This window comes from Cornus florida, unplaced genomic scaffold (genome assembly GCF_030987335.1).
Source record: "Cornus florida cultivar Cherokee Brave unplaced genomic scaffold, ASM3098733v1 CherokeeBrave_3.0.0_Hap2_Chr09, whole genome shotgun sequence".
In the NCBI taxonomy this organism is placed as follows: Eukaryota; Viridiplantae; Streptophyta; class Magnoliopsida; order Cornales; family Cornaceae; genus Cornus; species Cornus florida.
The window spans coordinates 68,957,958-68,979,576 of NW_026775579.1; the positions used below are offsets into that span (position 1 = coordinate 68,957,958).

At 31.6% G+C, this 21,619-nt stretch overlaps 1 long non-coding RNA gene across 2 annotated transcripts; it reads left to right on the forward strand.

Moving 5' to 3' along the window:
- Positions 1–3,800: 3,800 nt before the first annotated feature.
- On the forward strand, positions 3,801–6,996 carry LOC132274245 (uncharacterized). 2 transcript variants are annotated; one of them, XR_009470375.1, is made up of 5 exons: positions 3,801–4,310; positions 4,416–4,480; positions 4,843–4,935; positions 5,543–5,655; positions 6,770–6,996. It is a non-coding gene; the product is annotated as an uncharacterized LOC132274245 (long non-coding RNA). The 2 variants fall into 2 exon arrangements; XR_009470374.1 differs by having other exon boundaries at positions 4,416–4,935.
- Positions 6,997–21,619: the final 14,623 nt, after the last annotated feature.

The following is a 21,619-nucleotide window of genomic DNA, read 5'->3' on the forward strand; positions in this document are numbered from 1 at the left end:
AACTCAATACTTGAGCTAGAAATGGTAAGACCATGCACACCAATTGATCATATGTTTTATTTTGGTCTCTAGAAAGTAGAGTTTAAGGCATTGAACTTACTTTTTCATCCACAAACCCTTTGTTACCATGACTTGGTAAATGACTTTACGATTCAGACATTTCTTATGAAAAACTGTTTCTCGGTTTTTTTAGCTAAGTATGGAAAATATGATTTTTTTGAAATAAAGATATTTTCAAAATAATTTTTTCTGATAATTACTCCTTACACTTTAAATAGCCTAAATTGATTTTATGGGATTTTTCATCAATTCTACATAGGCTTACATGGAGGATCAAGTTTTACCAAAACTTTCGGGATCCCCAATTTGTATTAAAACTGAATTTTTTTTATTTAGTTAGATTTTAATTTTCTTGTATTTTTTATTGAATCCAAATAGGGGTACTTCCTTATTTACTTAAATGTTTTCAATGGAAATAAAGTATGCAGAAGTAACAACCCATGCTGTTTATCAGATGACTAAACCAGAAAATTTATTTATTTTTCATTTGACCGACCAGATCAGTCATACTATTGATAGGATGCCAAAACCAATGAACTCGCATCTTTTGTGGTTTATCAATTGACCGATCAGTTCACTAATGTAACCGATCAAATATGTCCAAGTGGGCGATCAAATGCTTTATGTAACTGATTAGATGGATCAAATTTTAGAAAGCGCGATAAAACAAGATCTGATCCTACTGATCACTTCTATAATTTAACTGATCAGATGCTCCAACTGCCCGAACAGATATAACATATATCCGATCACTTTAGACCAACAGATAACTCAAGTGACCGATTAGATGGACTAAAATTTCAGATTTGGAAAATTAATTTACCCCTAAAGGCTATATTTTTCAAGGGGTTATAAATACACAATATTTTGGACATTGTGGGGATGCATTAGAGAGAAATAGAGAAACCTTCTTGAGTATCAAACATATTTTGTTCTTCATCTTATTCATCATCTCATACATATATCATTCATTGAGTATTGAGCTTCATTTGTATTCATTTATACTCTAGTTGTGAGATTTGATTTGCATATCAATCTTTGAGAGATATATTCTGTGTAACAAATTTGTATTTACAATCAATTGTATGGATCGATGTGATCCAGCAGAAGTCTAAGAGAGGATTGTTCTCTCAATAAGAAGATTAGAAGCGGTGTGCTTCTTGTACCGGTTTGCTCTCCACCCGTAAGGAGGTGCCATAGTGGGATTGGAAAAGTTTTAAGAGGGATCTTGAGCCGAAGAAAGATGTAGATAAAGCAAGATACATAGATGGGAGCAAAGAGAGGAAAAAAATATATTTGTCGGGTTTAACTCTAAAAAATGGGTATGACCTATGTTTTGTATCTTTTTAAGTTTAAAAGAAGTGTCAACCTGTTATTGGGACACGTTAGTGTGCATAACATAATTTGTCTTGATGGGCAGGATTGAAGCACTATCTTATATATAAGGCATCTAGAGGATGACTTTTAGGTATATTGTAAAAACATAGTGTGATATTTTTGTGTATAAGGCTATAAGCCTATTAGTAAAATATCATCTATCTATCTATTGATTAATTCTTATTATGTATTTCATTACTAATGTTTGATGTATTCTTAATTCATTTATCAATTAGTGTGTGTGGTATAAACACACTTATTGATACTTCAAATAATTTTAAACATGATTTTTATTTTTATTTTTTTTTAGATGTTTGTCTTTTCCAAAAATTTATATTTTCTATCAAATTACCCATCATATATGCATTCTAATTTTTGAAAATTAAATATATTAAAAATAAGATTATGTATATTTAGAGTTTATAATTATTTTTTATTTAAATTAATTTACTTAAATATATGAAAATTAGTTTGATTTATATGATATTTATAGTTCATATCACACTATTTAACAAAATAGTTTATTTATTTAAATAGCTTAAAATATTTTATAAAATATTTTTCAAAAAATTGGACTAAAAATACTTCCAATTAGGTTTATATATATATATATATATATATATATATATTAAAAATCACGAAAGATATTTAGAAGGAAAACAACAAAAAGTGATTTCATTATTTTAAAAATCCCAAAATATATTGAGAAGGAAAACAACAAAAAGTGGTTTCTCATTCTCTCTTTATTATATTTAACTAAAAATATTTAAATAATTAATTTTTTATTTTTCTGTTTTTATATATTAATATAAAAAAATATTTATTAATTGATATAAAAAGAGTTTTTAAAATAGTTTTTATAAAACTCTAAGACAAATTACCTTTTTATCTATTTATTATGAGTTTTTTTATTAAAAAGAAATCTAATTAAAAAATTATATATTTAAAGAAAATAAAATAATTTTTATAAAACTGTACCACAAATTACCTATTTTTATAAAACTCTACCACAAATTACCTATTTTATTTTCTATAAAACTCTATCACATGTAACCTATATTCATCCATTTATTATGAGTTTTTTTTTTTATTTTAATAAAAGGATATCTAATTAGACAAGGATATATTTAAAGAAAGTAAAATAATTTCTATAAAACTCTATCACAAAAAAAAATATTTATTAATTGATGTAAAAAAAGTTTTTAAGAGTTTCTATAGAACTTTAATACAAATTACCTATTTATCTATTTATTAGACAAGAATGTATTTAAAGAAAATATAATAATTTCTATAAAACTCTAACACAAATTACCTATTTTTATAAAACTGTACTACAAATTACCACTCTAACACAAATTACATATTTATCTATTTTTTAGACAATAATATATTTATATGAGCTTTTTTAATAAACCTAGAGATTTCGGTATATATATATACTAACTATTTTTAAAAGTACAGGGGTTAGAGAATTTCAAATCATTAATTTATAATTAATTTTAAAAAATAATTTAAATAAAATATCAATAAGCAAAGTCTAACTAAAATAATTCTATACTATTACCATACAAAGATACTTAATTATAATAAATTAAGAGAATTCCTTCAACTGAAACTTCTAATTTCATTCTCTAAAAGTTTCCTATTAATTTTCTTCGTTTCCTATCAATATTCTTCTGTAATATGATTTACTTTTCTAATATTTATCTCATACTCTATTTTTTCAACTATTCACGATTCAACATTCACAAATAGTGGGTTTAAATTATCACCACTAATATCACTCCATTGTCAAACTTATATTGTGATAAAAAGCCCGCTAGAGCTACCTTGTCCAAGCAAATAAATAAAAAAATGTATTAAAGCTTCATACCTAAAGTCAAAAAAGTAGTTAAAATTATTTTATGCACGTAGTTACTTAATAAGTTTTATTTTTATCTTTTACTATTTTATGTTGTTGATCTATTATGATTTAAAATTATGACTAATTTTTTAAAATTATTAGAAACCAAATATCAAAAATAAAATTATGTATAATTAGAGTTATTAATTATTTTTTATTAAAATTATTTACTTAAATACATGAAAATTAGATTGATTTTTATGATAATATGAAACTTTGGCCTTTTTAAAATGAAAAAATAAAATTAATTTAAAATTTGAATTGTAAATATTTTTAGTTCAAATTTTTGAAGAGCATTTTATAAAATATTTAGATAATTTTTAAGCTATTTAAATAATTAAATTATGTTGTACTAAAAATTTTTATAATTAAAATTTTATATTCCGTATTAATTTTATTTTTTCAACTTTAAAAGCGCCAAAGTTTCGCGCCTGGAATTTCGCCAATTGAAAAGGCCCTATTGGGATGCTGAACGAAACATACGGTTTCGGAAAGAATACCACATCTAATCGATCTGTTCTTCAATCTTCCACTCAATCTCTCTATCACTGGTAGGAGCTCTCACTCTGTATTGGGGATTTGATTCAATCTTCGAGTCGATCTCTCTGTCACCAGAAAGAGCTCTCAGTCTGTATTAGGGATTTGATTCAATCTTCTACTCGATCTCTCTATCACTTGTAGGAGCTCTTACTCTGTATTGGGGATTTTATTCAATCTTCCACTCTATCTCTCTATCACTGGTAGGAACTCTCACTCTGTATTGGGGATTTGATGCGGATTTTGACGTTCAATAAGTTGGTTAGGGTTTATTAATTTAAGGGAAATTTTGGAGAGAAATGTTGGCATTGGTTGGGGTCAAGAGGAGGAGGAGATGCACCAGCAACTAATATGGAGAAGGATTCTACCTCTCTAAAATCTATAAGCGAGCAATAGAGTTTCATTGAAATCCATTCAAGCCTAAGCATATCAGGTTTTTAAATTTCAATCAATTTTATTTCTATTTTTTTTTAATATTTGTTCAATTTTCTTAAAAAAATTTGATGTATTTTTTTCTCTTGTTTTGAATGTAATCTAGGGTTTATTATTGGTGGATGAAGCAAACTATTCAACTTTTACTTCACGAGCATTATAGCAGGACAAGTATCTTATATTTGTTGATTTTTTTTTTTTCCTTCATATTTTCTTCAAATATCGTCTAATAATCTGTATTTTTTATTTTTATTTTCGTTGAATATCATGTATTTGTATTCTTTTAATTTGATTTCCATAATTGAAGATAGATTGAACGTTAGAATTCTTTAGGTGAAAGTTTCTTGTGCGCATACATAGTGTTTGAGAAATTGTCTCAATGGAAATTTATGTACTTTTTTATTTTTCGTTAATTTTTTATTATTGTTTATAGTCTTAATTGTGCAATGGAAGTGTTTCAATTGGAAAAATCCAAGCTTGTGGCTTTAGAATCACATTTCATTCTATCAGTTTCGTTTTTTTTTTTTTTGTAGCAATTTCTAATTGATTGACTCGAAAACATCTGCCATACATTGAGATCACGCAAGTGCATGAGGGAACCTGATGAGAAGAATTCAGAAACAAAGGTACATCTTTTTTGGTTGGGAAAAAAAAATCATTATTAGTTATCTTGTGGGTAGATATCTCAAGTTTAACTGTCATTCCAAAGATCTTTGTGGAGTCTTTTTCCCTATGGTTCTTTTTATTTTTATTTTTTATTGTGTTCTATTATTTATAATCTTAACCAACTCCATTGCAGCACCTGAAATCAAGTACACTTGTAATTTGTATTCAAATTGAGTTAAAGTTGTAGGCATCTAAAAGTCTCATTTAGGAATCAAGTACCATGGAAATACCATAAATGTGAGGATATGAGGGCTATGCCATGTCTATTTGGATAAGGCCCATCTATTTTTCTTTTTTACTTCTACCTAACAAATTGATGCTTGGTAAGATTTCAGGTAAGCAATTGTTCTTGTGAAAATATGCCTCTCATACCTTTAAGTTCTCTTTGATATATTAGTTAGAACTTGCAGCTAAGGGTGGCAATTCTAAACGATCTTGCCGGCCAAACTAAAATTTGTCCAATTTCAAGCTGGTTTGGATTTGTTTACAAGTTATTAGAGTGCTATTTTGGTTGAGAAGTCTCTAATGTTAGTGATTTTATATAAAAAATTTGCCTTTCCATTGCAGGTAAAGTGGGAGGATAACACAACTAGATCAAAATGGGTTATTGTCAATCACGCTACTTTCTTAGTTATTTTTCAAAGGTTATTAGCAGCCCTTGTTCCTCAGAAAGTAATGTGGTAATTTTGTGTTCTTCCTTTTTATTCTAATAATTGTATCAAATAATACATACTTTGGTTTCTCAGTGAACATTATGATCATAATGATTCTACGTGCTTAGTAAATTGTGTCAATAACTTGATGGTTGTCTGCATCTAACTTCGTGACGTTTGGTCTAGACAATAATTGGAAATAAAAATATTGGTTAAATTAATGATAATATGATCGACGAAGGGATGGAAATTAGGATTGAATAATCAATGAGATACTCAACTTATAAAGACATTCTTTGTTAAAATTGGATTGTAAAACCACATAAGGGACACTATCTTTTTTTGAGTTGACTTATGAATTGTTTAAGGTTTTTATCTTTTTTTGAGTAGGTTTTTCTTATCATTATCAAATGAAAATAGTGACTAATAGTCAAATTCAATATTTTCTTGGCGTGCTAAGGTTTTATCCTTTTTAAGCAGGTTTTTTTTATTTTTTTATTATATATATATATATATATATATATATATATATATATATATATATGAAATTTTAGTGATTTTTTTTCCCCCTTCTAAATCACAATTATAGGTATCCATGTCAGAATTGATCTTGTGTCTGGTTTCACGGAATGGTTAAACTCTTCTTGTTTGGTTAATTTTGATTGTCTAAAAAATTAATTATTTAGCCAAAGTAAATTAAAAAAAAAGTTAACATTAAAAATTATGTAAAACTATCTAGTCGATTGATTAAAAATAAAGTTAGTAACTTCTAGCTTGGTGTAATATATTGCCCAATAGTTTATAGTAAAAGTCTGGTTATGTGATTTGAGTTATTAAAACTCATGGTTTAATTCTCTACCTAATAGAAATTTCAAGTTAGTAAGCAATGACGAGCTTATAAAAAAGTATGATGATCAATTTTGTTTCACAAAGTAGATATTCTTAAACGGATGTTGAATTTTCAAAGCTTAGCTTGTTAGTGATAAATCTTAATAGTAGTATTTTGTCTTTTCTATTTTGTACTTTTCCTTATCATCTAGGAGATGAATTGATATTCTTATTCTCTATTTATACTTTTTCTTGGATTCATTTTTTTTTTGACATATGCACTAATTGTATTTATTCAGTGTTTGTTTTGCAGATTTTTGGATGGGCTCATGCTACGAGACTTCAAGCTCTTTTTGTTTAAGATGGTTTAAGTAGTGTATGTCCAGGTCTTTAAACCCTTTGTTTAGGAATTTATAGCACATTTTTGTCTAAGATCTTGAAATATTTTATTTAAGATACTAGCTTGTTTTGGTCCAAATTATTGGAGTTGAAATTGTTTTAGTTGCGAAGACTCATTTTTTTACGCGATGGGATTTATTATGTATGTTGTAAATAATACATTTTTTGGTTGGTGTAACTTATGCAATATCAAGTATTTATTTGTTTGCATAATCGTGTTGATGTGATAATTTTTTTTTTTTTTTTTTTGATATTATTTCTTATGTTTACAATGTTAATAATTTATAGGTTTGTTACAAATTCTTATTGTGCCACAATAAATATGTGACATATTTTTTGTGTTTATCACAATATATATTTTTGGCTATTAAATTAAATTTTATTTTATTAATAATAGAATAGCCACGAATGAACTCTGTGGCCTTTTTGGATATTTGCCACGACGTATATTCGTGGGCAATTAGATTTATAACTATGAATGAACTTCGTGGGAAAGGGTTAAATTAGCCACGATATATATTTTCATTGCAAAAGTATTGAATTAGCCACGATTAATTACTATATCGAGATTGCTAATTGCCACGAAAGTATTGTTATTTAGTTATGAAATAGTTTGTGGCGATAGGAGGTATTTTATCATGAGTTCAAATTTTGTGGCAAAAGTTTCACATTTTGCCACGAAAATTTTTAGTCGTGGTTATTTGCAATCTGTGACGGGGCTACGCCCACGACTGAGCCACAAGCTATTTCTTGTCGCTAAAAGACTTTCGCCACGAAATTTGAAGGTTTTTGCCACGAAGTATCTTGTGGCAAGAATCCTAACTTGTTGTAGTGAAAGCTTAATCCCCAACAAATTACAAACCCACATTAATCCTATAAACACACCCACATCAAACCTGTAAACACACCGACAACGAACAAGGAAGAAAAAGCAAAGCCGACCCCGACGAGCAAGAAGAGGGTTTGATCCAGTGATGAAGTGGACTAAAATGGCGGCGACTATGAATGATCTGGACTAGTTTGCTAAAAGTCGTCGGAGAACATCGCTGGAGAAGATGTTCGAAAAATTCGTCGGGCGAGTCAGGTGGTCCATGTTAGTACGTGTAGCGCCGTATGGGGCTGTTCTTTGCAACTTTGTGTTCGTCATGGTACATTGGACCTTCGTCTTGATTTGCTGCTATATGATCGGTGGTCTTAATTAGAAACCATTTTTTTTCTAGTCTTTTATCTCTTCGTCTATTTTCTCTCTCTATCATATCTTCTCTCTTTTATTTTTGCAAATGTTAATTTTTTTAGTTAAATTTTTTAACTAATAGTAAAATGTAATTTAAAGAAATAATATAAATTCATTCCATTCTAATTTTCTTACTAAACACAGAAATGAGAATGAACATTTCATTTTTACACATTCCATGTTTGTAAGCAGACGGTAGAATAAGAATCATCATTCTCATTCCATTCTCTTCTCATTTGATTCCCACCTCCATCCTCAGTCCATTCCAATTCATTCCACCACACCAAACTAGCCCTAACTTGTCCTTACAATAAGTCACCGATATTAATAGGAATTAATGTTTAATTACAATGAACTTGATACAGAATATTTCGACTAGATAAGAATTCCATGTGACATGAGACTCAAAGGGTATGGATAAACTTAAGGAGATAGAAATAACAATTACTACCCTATCCAATGACTCTGACAATCCGTAATGGACAAGGAAAATAAATCCTTCTATACAAAAAGTCATCGATCTATAAAAAAAAGTTATTGGTCAACCTAAAAAGGTACGTCATAAATTCTATATTGAAGCCTTTTTTCGGAGATTAAATGAAAAAGTACTAACTTGACCATCGGCTCCGGAATGTGCAGAATTTTGCTTCAACAGAACTCAAATTAATATTTGTTTCTATTATATTTATGACTTATTCATTTTTTATTTAGGTAGGAATGAAGGAAGAGGTGTGGATGGGAGATAGAAAGAAAGAAACAAATTTTTTTTACAAATTTTTATTCCTCCAAATATGGGCAGAATACACCCTAAGCTTACATCGCAAAGGCAGACAATGCCATTATAAATGTTTTTAAATTACAAAAATTTTCTTATAATTAGTACTTTCTCTTTTATTCTCTCGTAACTAAAAAAAAAAAAAAAGAAGGTATTATCCTATTCTCTTTTCTTCCATTCACCCAAACAATTAGTAAGAGAGGCATAGTATTTTTCTCTAGAAATATTTTATTTATCTCCTGTTTTCTCCCTTCTATCCAAATTTCTACCCATGAGAGCATTACAATAAAAGTCAATATAGTAATGAATGTTGCCTTCCACCAAAGAAAGATATGTAACACTTGGTCTTCTTTCAATAATATATAATATGCTACTTGCCGGGAAAAAAGAAAATAAAAAAATTTATTTATTTATTTTTTTCATTGACACAATGACACGACAATTTAAGTTAAACCTTTAAAAATAAAAATTACAAGAAAACAACCACTTATTATGTACAGTAATATTTATAAATGAGAAAGGTATAGAAATACACAAGTCACAAAATGTGAGAGCATGAAAAGCATGATTGCTATATGTATATAACCACTGTAACTTCTTGTTTATTTGTTTATTATTATTATTATTATTATTATTATTTATTATTATTATTTTTTTCAATATAACAACTCTAGCTTATAATTCATCTAATCAAACATGAAAAAATTAGTTGAATTTTGGGTTATTTGTGGGCAAACAATTAATGCAAAAAGAGTTGTACGAATATGATACAATTTCAAGAGTTAAATAAAATATAATAATAAACAAATAAAATTGAAAAGGTTTGTCTTCCTCATAAAAAGGTCATCCTTACGCAAGAACGTGATAAAAAGAACGTGACAAAATTGAAAAGGTTTTTTGTTTTTTGTTTTTTGTTTTAACCTTCGGGGTAAAAAAAAAGGTGTGAGGCCCATTTGTTTTTGTATGGATCATAAATCAAGTTGCCCCACGACACAACTTAGCAAGTGACCTAACAGTCTGAAGGTCATAGGACCAACTGCAGCTAAGAGTCTGAAGATCTTAGGGTCAATTACTAATTAAACTTGTTATTTTTTGTTTTAGATATTTTTTTTAGCCTGACAATAATTATTAGTTAATCGGGACCAGACCCAATTTACAAAGCAAGTTCCAAGGCCAAGAGTAGCAGTATGTCCCGTGTATAGGGTCTAATTTAGGGTGGTAAAATAGTTCAGCAACAATCAACCCGTTTATGTTCGTCCGTTTTTTAATAGTTATAGATGAATCATATTTAATTTGAGGGTTAAAATGGGTTGAGTAATTTTTAACTACTTAATTTGAAGGTCAAAATGAATTGAATATGGTTAACCATATTCAACCCATATTTCACCCATTACATAATAAACATACAACACACATCTATTCAATATTATACTGAACTCATTTCTTTATCTAAAATTTTCTCTCACAATCCTCTCTTTGTAAATTTGTCTCTCATCAATCCCCTCTCTCTAAGTTTCTCTCTCTATAAATTTCTTTTAAAAAAATAAATAATTAAAAATAATTTTAAATAACTAAAAAAAATAAAAAATTTAAAAATTTAAAAATAAAAAATTTTAAAACCTTTTAAAAAAAAATAATTTAAAAATAAAAAATAATTAAATTTTTTTTAAAAAAATTAAAAAAATAAAAAATTTTAAAAATTTAAAATAAATAAAATAATTTAAAAAATTAAAAAATAAATAAAAATAAAGGAGGATTTCAACACAATCTGATCATGACTTTCAGAATCTGATCGGTCTGTTTCTGCTTTCGACCTTATTCAGATCTGGCTTTGGACTTTGGCTGGTAAAACTCTCCTCTGTTTCTCTATCTTTTGATCGGCCTATTCTTCCACAGATTTGGAACGTAGCTAGGTTTATATATATATATTAATGTATAATCTTATGTTAGATCCTGTTGTCATTCACAACTTGTTTGATCCAATTTAACCCACATCAAATATCTAATTTGTCAAACGTACCCAAAACAATGTACATCTATCTATTAGATAACGATCGATCATAGATGTATAAAGTTGGCAAGTTAAGGCCGACTCTTCTATGGCGGCGATGAGTTAAATTATATATCTATATAATTTACATACTACTTTAACGTACCCACAACAATTGACTTAGGTTGCTTATATAACGGTCGGTTCAAGGAGAAGAAGGCAGCTGAGTTCATGCAGCTGGAGCAGAATAGTGATATGTCAGTCAATGAGTACGATAGGAAGTTTACAGAGCTATCCCGATTCGCTCCTCACATTGTTGTGTAATACCCCCTGATTCTAGAGTTACAACTGATCAAGTCCAAGCATAGATTCGAGGAATACCAGACAATTAATATGTAAACAAGTAAGAATACAAAAGAATTAAGAAATAAATTTAAAGCTGAAAAGAATTCTAAATATGAAAATCCTCCAAAAGATTATATATTAATATAATTTAAACTTTCCAATACGTAGAACTCGGAAATCCATCTAGTTGACCCCAAACAATCCCAAATAAAAGTAAACTACAGAACCAAAATCCAAAACTAAAATAAGAACGGAAGTCCTACATAATCAGAGGAGTGAGTGACTGTATCTGCTCAGCACGATTAAGCACTAAGCCTAGAACTGACGAACACCTGAAAAATAAGAATGGGTCAGGCCCAAATGCAAGTTCTATCCTACTATAATTCATATATAAACCCGATACGTAGATACATCATAGATAGCTCGGCAATAACTAAAATAGTCCATATAGATATAGATACACACTATAGGACGCTCACTAGCTTATAGTGTAGTTCAGCCTGAATAGAAGGTAACATGTAAATCACACATTGCGGTGTGCATGTACACCTAGACCTACCAGGGAATATCAGCTATATCTAGTTACTCATCCTTTGCGATATATGCACGCTAACCATGATCTTGAGGCTCAAACTCATATCACGGTACCATAAGTATATATATAAATCATTCATAATATAGAAAAATAAAACAAACATTCGATATGTCGTTCAACTGTTTTAGTTAATAAGACATGCATCCATGTAAGATTTAACTGTTTTAGTTAATCAATTCCGTATGTATGAATAGGTAGGCATTAGCGTTTTGATCTAATTCATCCCTAATATGGCACCGTCCTATACCGGTACATATAATGCATATGATCCATAAATGATGCACACTCATTTGAACATCAAATACATTCAGAGACAAACATAATAGAAATCAGATATAGACAAGATCCTATTATGCATCAAATATATAATTATAATCATATAACCTCCATTTAAATTGCTAGAGTAATGATAAACAATTTAAACTATCCATATCCATATAATTGAAAGACCAAAAATTAAAACAGTTCATCAATTAACATCCATAGCATGGTATAATGATATTCAGAATTATAAACTGAGCACATTATACTATAATTACAAAAATACCTTCATACTAATCCATTTAATTTGCTAAATTAAAACCAGCAATTAAATCCTCCTCAATCATTGACAGCATGCAAATTACTATTTAAATCTCACGATGTCCATTTAATCCATAACTATAAATCCTGTGTATGATACAATGACACTCAGAAGTCTAAACTGCACATTATATGAAACCCCAATAGTATTTTCATACTAATCCATTTAATTTGCTAAAACAAAACCAGCGATTAAAACTTCCTTAACTCCTGACAGTATGTAAATTAATATCTAAATTTCATGACGTCCCTTTCCAGATCATAAACCCATGTTCCTAGGCCTTAATTATGTGATATATATCTTTGATATAAAATCCCAAAAAAATATCTTTCATTTCAGTCCATTCAATTGGCTAAAACAACTAGCAATCAAATCTTTCTCCTTCCTTGACAGCATGCATATTATTTTTTCATATTTCATGATGTCCCTTAATATAGCATAAACCAATATTCCTGGCCTTAAATATACTATATAAATGATTTAAAGAGCCCCAGTGACCTTCCAGAATTTTTATTTCAGCCCCTGCAGTCGAAAAAATACCAAAAACATACACCCGTAGGTGTTTCAGCATAGGAGCCGGCTCTCTCCCTTCTAGAGCCAACTCTCCCTCATGGAGAGCCGGCTCTCTCACCTAGGGAGCCGGCTCCCTCTATTAGGGAGCCGACTCTCACCTTGAGAGCCTAGCTTTTCCGCCTTTGTTCTTCTTCTTCGCTTCCGGCAAAGTTCAACGTCTCTGTCCCAATTTTTTTTAAAGTTCTTAGGGTTCAATTTAAGTTCCAACAGTCCAAGAAACTCCTCAAATTCTAGTATGAATTAATTGACAAAAGCTTAAATCATGATTGAAACATTTTATGAACAAAACAGTTATAGTTTAAACAAAGGCATACAACGGATTACAGTTTAATTTATCATGCATCACACATCCATTTTAAAGTTCAATTAAATTCCTTGAGACTATATAGAATGCACAAAACACAGGTTTAAGGGAAGGAGATAGAATAAAACTTGCCTTCGGTTTCAGTTTTGAAACCTTAAACCACTATCTTTGAACTCCGGCGAATCCCAAGACTGTTCTCCATTTCTATTCACTATTCTCCTCTTCTGTTGCCTCTTGGTTCCACCCATGAGCAACTCCCTTTCCTTATTCCTTGAGCCTCTCTGCTTCCTCTCAAGTTTCTCTCTCTTTTCCTCCCAAATCCTTCTCTGTATCTCTCTGCCTCACGGTACATGAATAGGGTTCTCCAACCCTAGCAGACATAACCAAGAATATATATATATGGCTAAACCCTAAGTCGGATTATACAGTATATATATAAGCTTCCACTAAACCCTAATTCTAAACCCCAAATGAATTACAAGTCGGCGACCTCTACCTCATAAAATAAAACCCTAAACCTAAACTATATACGACACATAAAAATTATAAACCAATTAAGTCATACAAGCCATTAAATAAAACACGTCAATTAAAACACCAATTAATCAAATAATTAAATTAAATAACAATTAAACAATTAAATTAAAATAAGTAAACAATTTTAATTAAATAATTAATTTAAATACATACACCATTAATCAATTAAGCAAATAAACACCTAATTCAATAAAAATGCAATAAAATTATTAATTAAAATACTGAGACTATCCTTTTAAAATTAGGGGTATTACATTCTTCCCCCCTAACAAAAGGAATTCCGTCATCGGAATTTGCTATTACCTTCTTCCTTGATTTCAGGAAACTGCAAGCGAATGACATCCTCCTGTTTCTAGGTAGACTCAGCCTCATTGTGGTGACCTTACGGAACACGCACTAAAGGGATAACCTTCTATCGAATAATTTAATCCCGACGGTCGACAAAACGACCTGGTGGCTCCAATTATGTTGCATTTGGTATCTATACCAAGGTACAAATCCATAGTCCTCCAAGGGCGCACAGAATTCCTATGGATGCAGCGCTTAACAAGTTGGTAACGCTAAACTATAGGCCACTACCTAAATTGATAAACAAAATCCGTGAAAAGTCAATTTAATACGTAAAACTGACCTTCTTCCACAAAAACACATTGCTTCCTATACGAAAGACATCCCAATTAACCATTTCCTGCTAGAAAACTCTAATGTACGAGTTCAACTATTTACAAAATCCGATTGCCGCTTCCATACCGCGCACAATCCTTTACAAAAGAGAGTATTTCTCTCCGATGTATCCTTAAATAAAGTTAAGGTCTTATTATATAACCCTCACTTCCATGTCAGACTAAAAAGTGAGAGATTTGCATTACGTAATATCCAAAACCTCCAATGTTGTCACCCTAGCCTCCTTGTGCCAACAATAGCACAGATAATAACTGAAAAACGAAGTAACACTTCCAATTACCTATGCAAACTTAGGATATATGTCCTAAGCATATCCTCCATGATCAAATATAATGTCTCGATCAACTCTCCCGTCTAGATATGCGAAGCAAAGTTATTGCTCCCACATCTTCAGAAAATTCCTTTGACATAGCGCACCTTTTATCTACTATAATGAACAACCACATGCTATAACTCCGTTATCAGTGCAATGCAGAACTGATCTGAAAAGCCAAAGTAAACACTACTAGACTTAATGTCCACAAGCGAAACTTGCTTTATCCACACTCTTAAGCCATATGGAATTAATATTCCAACCAATGTGGGTAATTTCTACCAACTATTCACTCCTGATTAGTCCTACTCCCATTTTGATATAGGAAATGGCTAAAAACCTCTAATGATATCCAAGTATCAATTTTTTCACCTTGGTAACAAGTGATACACTTAGAGACAGTTATGTACATATCCTTATCCGTACCACTTACCAAAACTAATATTGTATGACGTGATGCAACTCATAACCATTTGACTGCACCGTAAAATTTATGAATTTTACATCTTAGTCATCCCGACCTTTCTAGCATCATTTAGACCAACTACTAATCATCCTTTAGTACCCTAAGCTCATCTGAGTAAGGTACCATCTCCTCCAGGGTCAGCTCCAATATTCTAAGGTGACCTTCTCAATTACCTTGGTAATAGTAAGTGTTATTTTTTTTAAAACTCAACTGATTGCGCAATAACCACCGAAGGTTCAATTACCATATCGATTGATAAAATCATCTTCCTCCCTATTACTTCCACCAGACGCAACTTAATGCAAAGTGCGAATCACCACATCTATCCATTTAAGCCGTCTCGTGATCCGTGCTATTCGTATGAACTGATATCTTACCAGTTCTAAATAAACAAAATGAAGCTGATTTAATTTTATCAGTCAAACAATATCCCAACTAGAATCCTGACCCTTGTGTAGAATCAATAATCTCTCAACTAAATCCATGGAACCTACTCTGTTATTCCCACTCTAGTATGAGAAATGGCTACCAGGATCCAGTGATCTCTGTGGTCCATCTGGATTATCTAACAGATATTAGACTTTGAGACAAAATCACTATGTCCCTCCTCTTGCCTGTCCTCCAAACATTTGCTTCATTCCATGAAACATCATGTGTCCACCAGAATAAATAAAGAACTAAGAGTTGTGAACCTCAGTCCTTACATCCTCCGTCCAATTTGTCTACGGAAAGTACCGGTAATCTGGTACCACCAACTTTCATCTGCACTCATTGTTTAATTTGGAGTATCGTGAAAAACTAACTCTGCATCTAAATCAATACATTCTGATCCATGATAAACTTACCGATATAGAAAGTCAATCGGTAATTCTATTTATCAAAAGTCTACGAACTACAAATTTTCCACATACATCGTGCACCTCTTCATTATTTAGGTGTTCGGTCTCACCTTCATGTCTTTGACATCCTACTGCTCTAACATAAGTAAGTGTCTATTAGACTTCCTGTCTAACTTCAAAAGAATATGAAATCTTTCTATCCTCCAAAAAGTCAGCAATTTCCTAGCAACAACTATTTGTTGTGAACTGTGACCTATAAAAAAAAAATTTCCCATATTATTTGTGCAAATGAAGAGACTTTTCTTCCTCCTCGATATACAACCCTGGCAATTCCTCCTAATGACACGCCCTCATGAATCAGATTCTTGATTAAGAATAGACTAATGAATAGTTAGTCCGTCTACTATCCTAAGTCGGTGTCATTCCAATAAGTACTTAAACTAATACTAAATCCTCCTGCCGACTTGGGAACAACCTTTGAAATTTCTAAAAAAATGTTCAGCAAAGTCAATACATCCGATACATCATCGTGGCGTTAAAGTATATCAAACTAATCGTACCAGATTATTTGACTCATACTACTGGTTTAATTATCCCATTCTGAAAACATACTATCATTACGCTTGTCTAGGTTCAATAGATTGGCTAAAATTATGTATATCTACCAAATCCTATGATCACATGCTCACAATCTTAGCGTAAGTAACGCTATTCCTCCAAAACAGTAGTTGGTTGATCACACATTTGTGTTCCCAACTAAACTACATTCCCAATCCTGAATAATTGACGAAAATTAAACACATAAGATACATATAATAAACAAAAATATAACCCTACCTAAAATATCGTTCTTTCTAGAAAAGAAAGTCTCTTTTGGAATTAACCTTCCCAGATTGATTCACAATTTTCTTTTATAGTTTCATAGGTACTTACCCAACCTCGAACCATATCTTTTAAACATAGCTTAAAAACAAAATCTATGTGCCTAAGCAAATACCAAAAGCTTAACCCTCATCCTCCTTATATGCAGAATGCAAATCGTCTAACGTAGCTTTGTACAACAACTTAGACTCTCACAACCTAATCCACATACTCTCCGGAACGTGATATAAAATTATTGCTTCATTCCAATAAAACCTCCATCCGATTCCTAAACTCCTGAAGAGTTTTTTTATCTACCTCTTTTAAAGGTAAAACGAAAGTTTTAACTATATATAGATTAATCCACACCAACTCTATCAGTATCATTCACTATACTACTAACGAATAAAATCACTCTCGTGCGATCCTTCATCTTCATGATTCAATATCTTTTCAGCCTCATCCTCTTCGATTTTCTCCTTTTTGAGAAAACTAAAATCGTATAGGCCTAAGATGCGGTGACTTATCACACACACCTAAATCCTTCATTGGCTTATACTTTTAAAAGTAGTGCCAACCGGAACTAAACCCTCGATCCCAAGTTCTGCTTCTGGTAAAGAACTCGATAACGTACTTCTTTACTCCTTTGGGTTTGTATCGCTTTCGCCTTGGACTCCATCCTCCTCCTAATGTCAACTATTCCATAACTATGGAATATAATTGACATCTGCTCCTCCTAACAAACCGTAAATAGAGTACAACGAATCCTAATATGGCTCTAAGTTTTAAGAGACGCAACGCGGAAGTCATATAACGGAAGACACTCCTAAGGACACTAGAACCTGGAGTGCTCTGATCCCAACTGTGATACCCCTCGATTCTAGAGCCACGGGTGATCAAGTCTGAGCATAGATTCGAGGGATACCGAACAATTAATATGTAAACAAGCAAGAATACTAAAGAATTAACAAATAAATTTAAACCTGAAAAGAATTCTAAATATGAAAATCCTCCAAAAGATTATACATTAATATAATTTAAACTTTCCAATCCGCACAACTCGGGAATCCATATAGTGGACCCCTAATAATCCAAAATGAAAGTAAACTACAGAACCAAAATTCAAAACTAAAATAAGAACGGAAATCCTATATAGTTGAAGGAGTGAGTGACTGTATCTGCTCAGCACGATCAAGTTCTAAGCTTGAAACTGACGAATACCTAAAAATAAGAGTGGGTCAGGCGCACATGCAAGTTCTATCCTACTATAATCCATACAGAAACCCGATACGCAGATACATCCTAGATAGCTCGGTAATAACTAAAATAGTCCATATAGATATAGATACACACTATAGGACGCTCACTAGCCTATAGTGTAGTTCAGCCTGAATAGAAGGTAACATGTAAATCACACATTACGGTGTGCATGTGCACCTAGACCGATCAAAGAACATCAGCAATATCTAGTTACTCATCCTTTGCAATATACGCACCCTATCTATGATCCTGAGGCTCAAGCTCATATTATGGTACCATAAGTATATATATAAATCCTTCCTGATACAGAAAAATAAAACAAACATCCGATATGTTGTTTAACTGTTTTAGTTGACAAGATATGCATCCATGTAGGATTTAACTGTTTTAGTTAATCCATTCTGTATGTATGAATGGGTAGGCATTAGCGTTTTGATCTAATCCATCTCTAATATGCCACCGTCCCATACTGGTACATATAATGCATATGTTCCATAAATGATGCACATTCATTTGAACATCAAATACATCTAGAGACAAACATAATAGAAATCAGATATAGACAAGATCCTATTATGCATCCAATATATGATTATAATCATAGAACCTCCATTTAAATTGCTAGAGTAATGATAAATAATTTAAACTATCCATATTCATATAATTGACAAAACATAAATTAAAACAGTTCATCAATTAACATCCATAGGATGGTATAATAATATTCAGAATTATAAACTGAGCACATTATACTATAATTACAAAAATACCTCCATACTAATCCATTTAATTTGCTAAATTAAAACCAGCAATTAAATCCTCCTCAATCCTTGACGGCATGCAAATTACTATTTAAATCTCACGACGTCTATTTAATCTTTAACTATAAATCCTGTGCATGATATAATGACACTTAAATGTCTAAACTGTACATTATATGAAACCCCAATAGTATTTTCATACTAATCCATTGAATTTGCTAAAACAAAACCAGCGATTAAAACTTCCTCAACTCCTGACAGCATATAAATTAATATCTAAATTTCATGACGTCCCTTTCCAGATCATAAACCCACATTCCTGGGCCTTAATTATATGATATATATCTTTGATATAAAATCCCAAAAAAATATCTTTCATTTCAGTCCATTCAATTGGCTAAAACAACTAGTAATCAAATCTTTCTCCTTCCTTGACAGCACGCATATTATTTTTCCATATTCTATGATGTCCCTTAATATAGCATAAACTAATATTCCTGGCCTTAAATATACTATATAAATGATTTAAAGACCCCTGGTGACCTTCCAGAAATTTTATTTCAGCCCCTATAGTCGAAAAAATACCAAAAACATACACCCGTAGGTGTTTTAGCAAAGGAGCCGGCTCTCTCCCTTCTAGAGCCAACTCTCCTTCATGGAGAGTCGGCTCCCCCTTCATAGGAGCTGGCTCTCTCCCTTCTAGAGCCAACTCCCCCTCATGGAGAGCCGGCTCTCTCACCTAGGGAGCCGGCTCCCTCCATTAGGGACCCGACTCTTTCCCTAAGAGCCCAGCTTCTCCGCATCTGTTCTTCTTCTTCGCTTCCGGCGAAGTTCAACGTCTCTGTCCCAATTTTTTAAAAAAGTTCTTAGGGTTCAATTTAAGTTCCAACAGTCCTAGAAACTCCTCAAATTCCAGTATGAATTAATTGACAGAAGCTTAAATCATGATCGAAACAGTTACAGTTTAAACAAAGGCATACAACGGATTACAGTTTAATTTATCATGCATCACACATCCATTTTAAAGTTTAATTAAATTCTTGGAGACTATATAGAATGCACAAAACACAGGTTTAAGGGAAGGAGATAGAATAAAACTTGCCTTCGGTTTCAGTTTTGAAACCTTAAGCCACCGTCTTTGAATTCCGGCGAATCCTAAGACTGTTCTCCACTTCTATTCACTGTTTTCCTCCTCTGTTGCCTCTTGGTTCCACCCATGAACAACTCCCTTTCCTTATCCTCTCAAGTTTCTCTCTCTTTTCCTCCCAAATCCTTCTCTGTATCTCTCTGCCTCACAGTACGTGAATAGGGTTCTCCAACCCTAGCAGACATAACCAAAAATATATATATACAGCTAAACCCTAAGTCGAATTATACAGTATATATATAAGCTTTCACTAAACCCTAATTCTAAACCTTAAATGAATTACAAGTCGGCTACCACTACCTCATAAAATAAAACCCTAAACCTAAACTATATACGACACATAAAAATTATAAACCAATTAAGTAATACAAGCCATTAAATAAAACACGTCAATTGAAACACCAATTAATCAAATAATTAAATTAAATAACAATTAAATGAAAATAAATAAACAATTACAATTAAACAATTAATTTAAATACATACACCATTAATCAATTAAGCAAATAAGAACATAATTCAATAAAAATGCAATAAAATCATTAATTAAAATACCGAGACTATCCTTTTAAAATTAGGGGTATTACATGTTGCGAATGAGTTACACAAGGTCAGAAAGTTCGAGTGAAAGTTGATCTCTTATGTAAAGAAGTTTTTGGTTGGTCATCGTTATGACACATATGCTAAAGTTGTGGAATGTGCCATGGCGATAGAGGAGAATAATAACATTATCTTTTAGAAACAGAAGGAACGTAAGGCAGAACAGAAAAGTAAGGGGGCTAGCAACTCTCTACAGAATCAGATGGCTCAACAACAGCAGACTCAGAGAAATTGGTAGGATCAGTCTTGGCAGAGAAACAGATAAGATTAGCCAGTAGGGAAACGCTAGAGAGTTGGTGAAGGTGATTAATCCACAGCTTTGGTACTAGCTACACCTCATGATACATAGCCACATCAGTTCATCGGGCATTACTACAATTGTCATGAGAAATGACATATGGCTTCTAATTGTCCCAAGCCTCGTAAGGATGACCAACAGAAAGTTCAAGCACCACAGCAGCACGGAGGTGCAAGGCTTTATATAGTTGTTCCAGATGGGAGACAGGACCGTGCACCACCAACAGTGGAAAGTACACTCACTATTTTTGCAGTCCCTAAGTATGGATGGCTTACCAGTAGATTTGTGGCCAGCAATCCAGGTATGCCACATTATTTTTTGTGTATTTATGTATTTTTTGAGCATACTAACACTAAAATATTGGATATTTTTGCTAGCTGTGTGGTTTTGGCATTGTCATTTTGCTAAGCATTTAAATTGGGGTATGAGCACAGTTTTTATAGTAAAAAATGGTGACACTCTTGAGATGAGTGTTCGTGATCCCCCGCTTAACTTGCCTCAGTATGAAGTTCCATTTACTAATTAGCTCCGACAATTTTATCATTCGGATAGAAAAGAAATATAAATTAAAGGTAATGATTTTGGTGCTCCAAACTTTA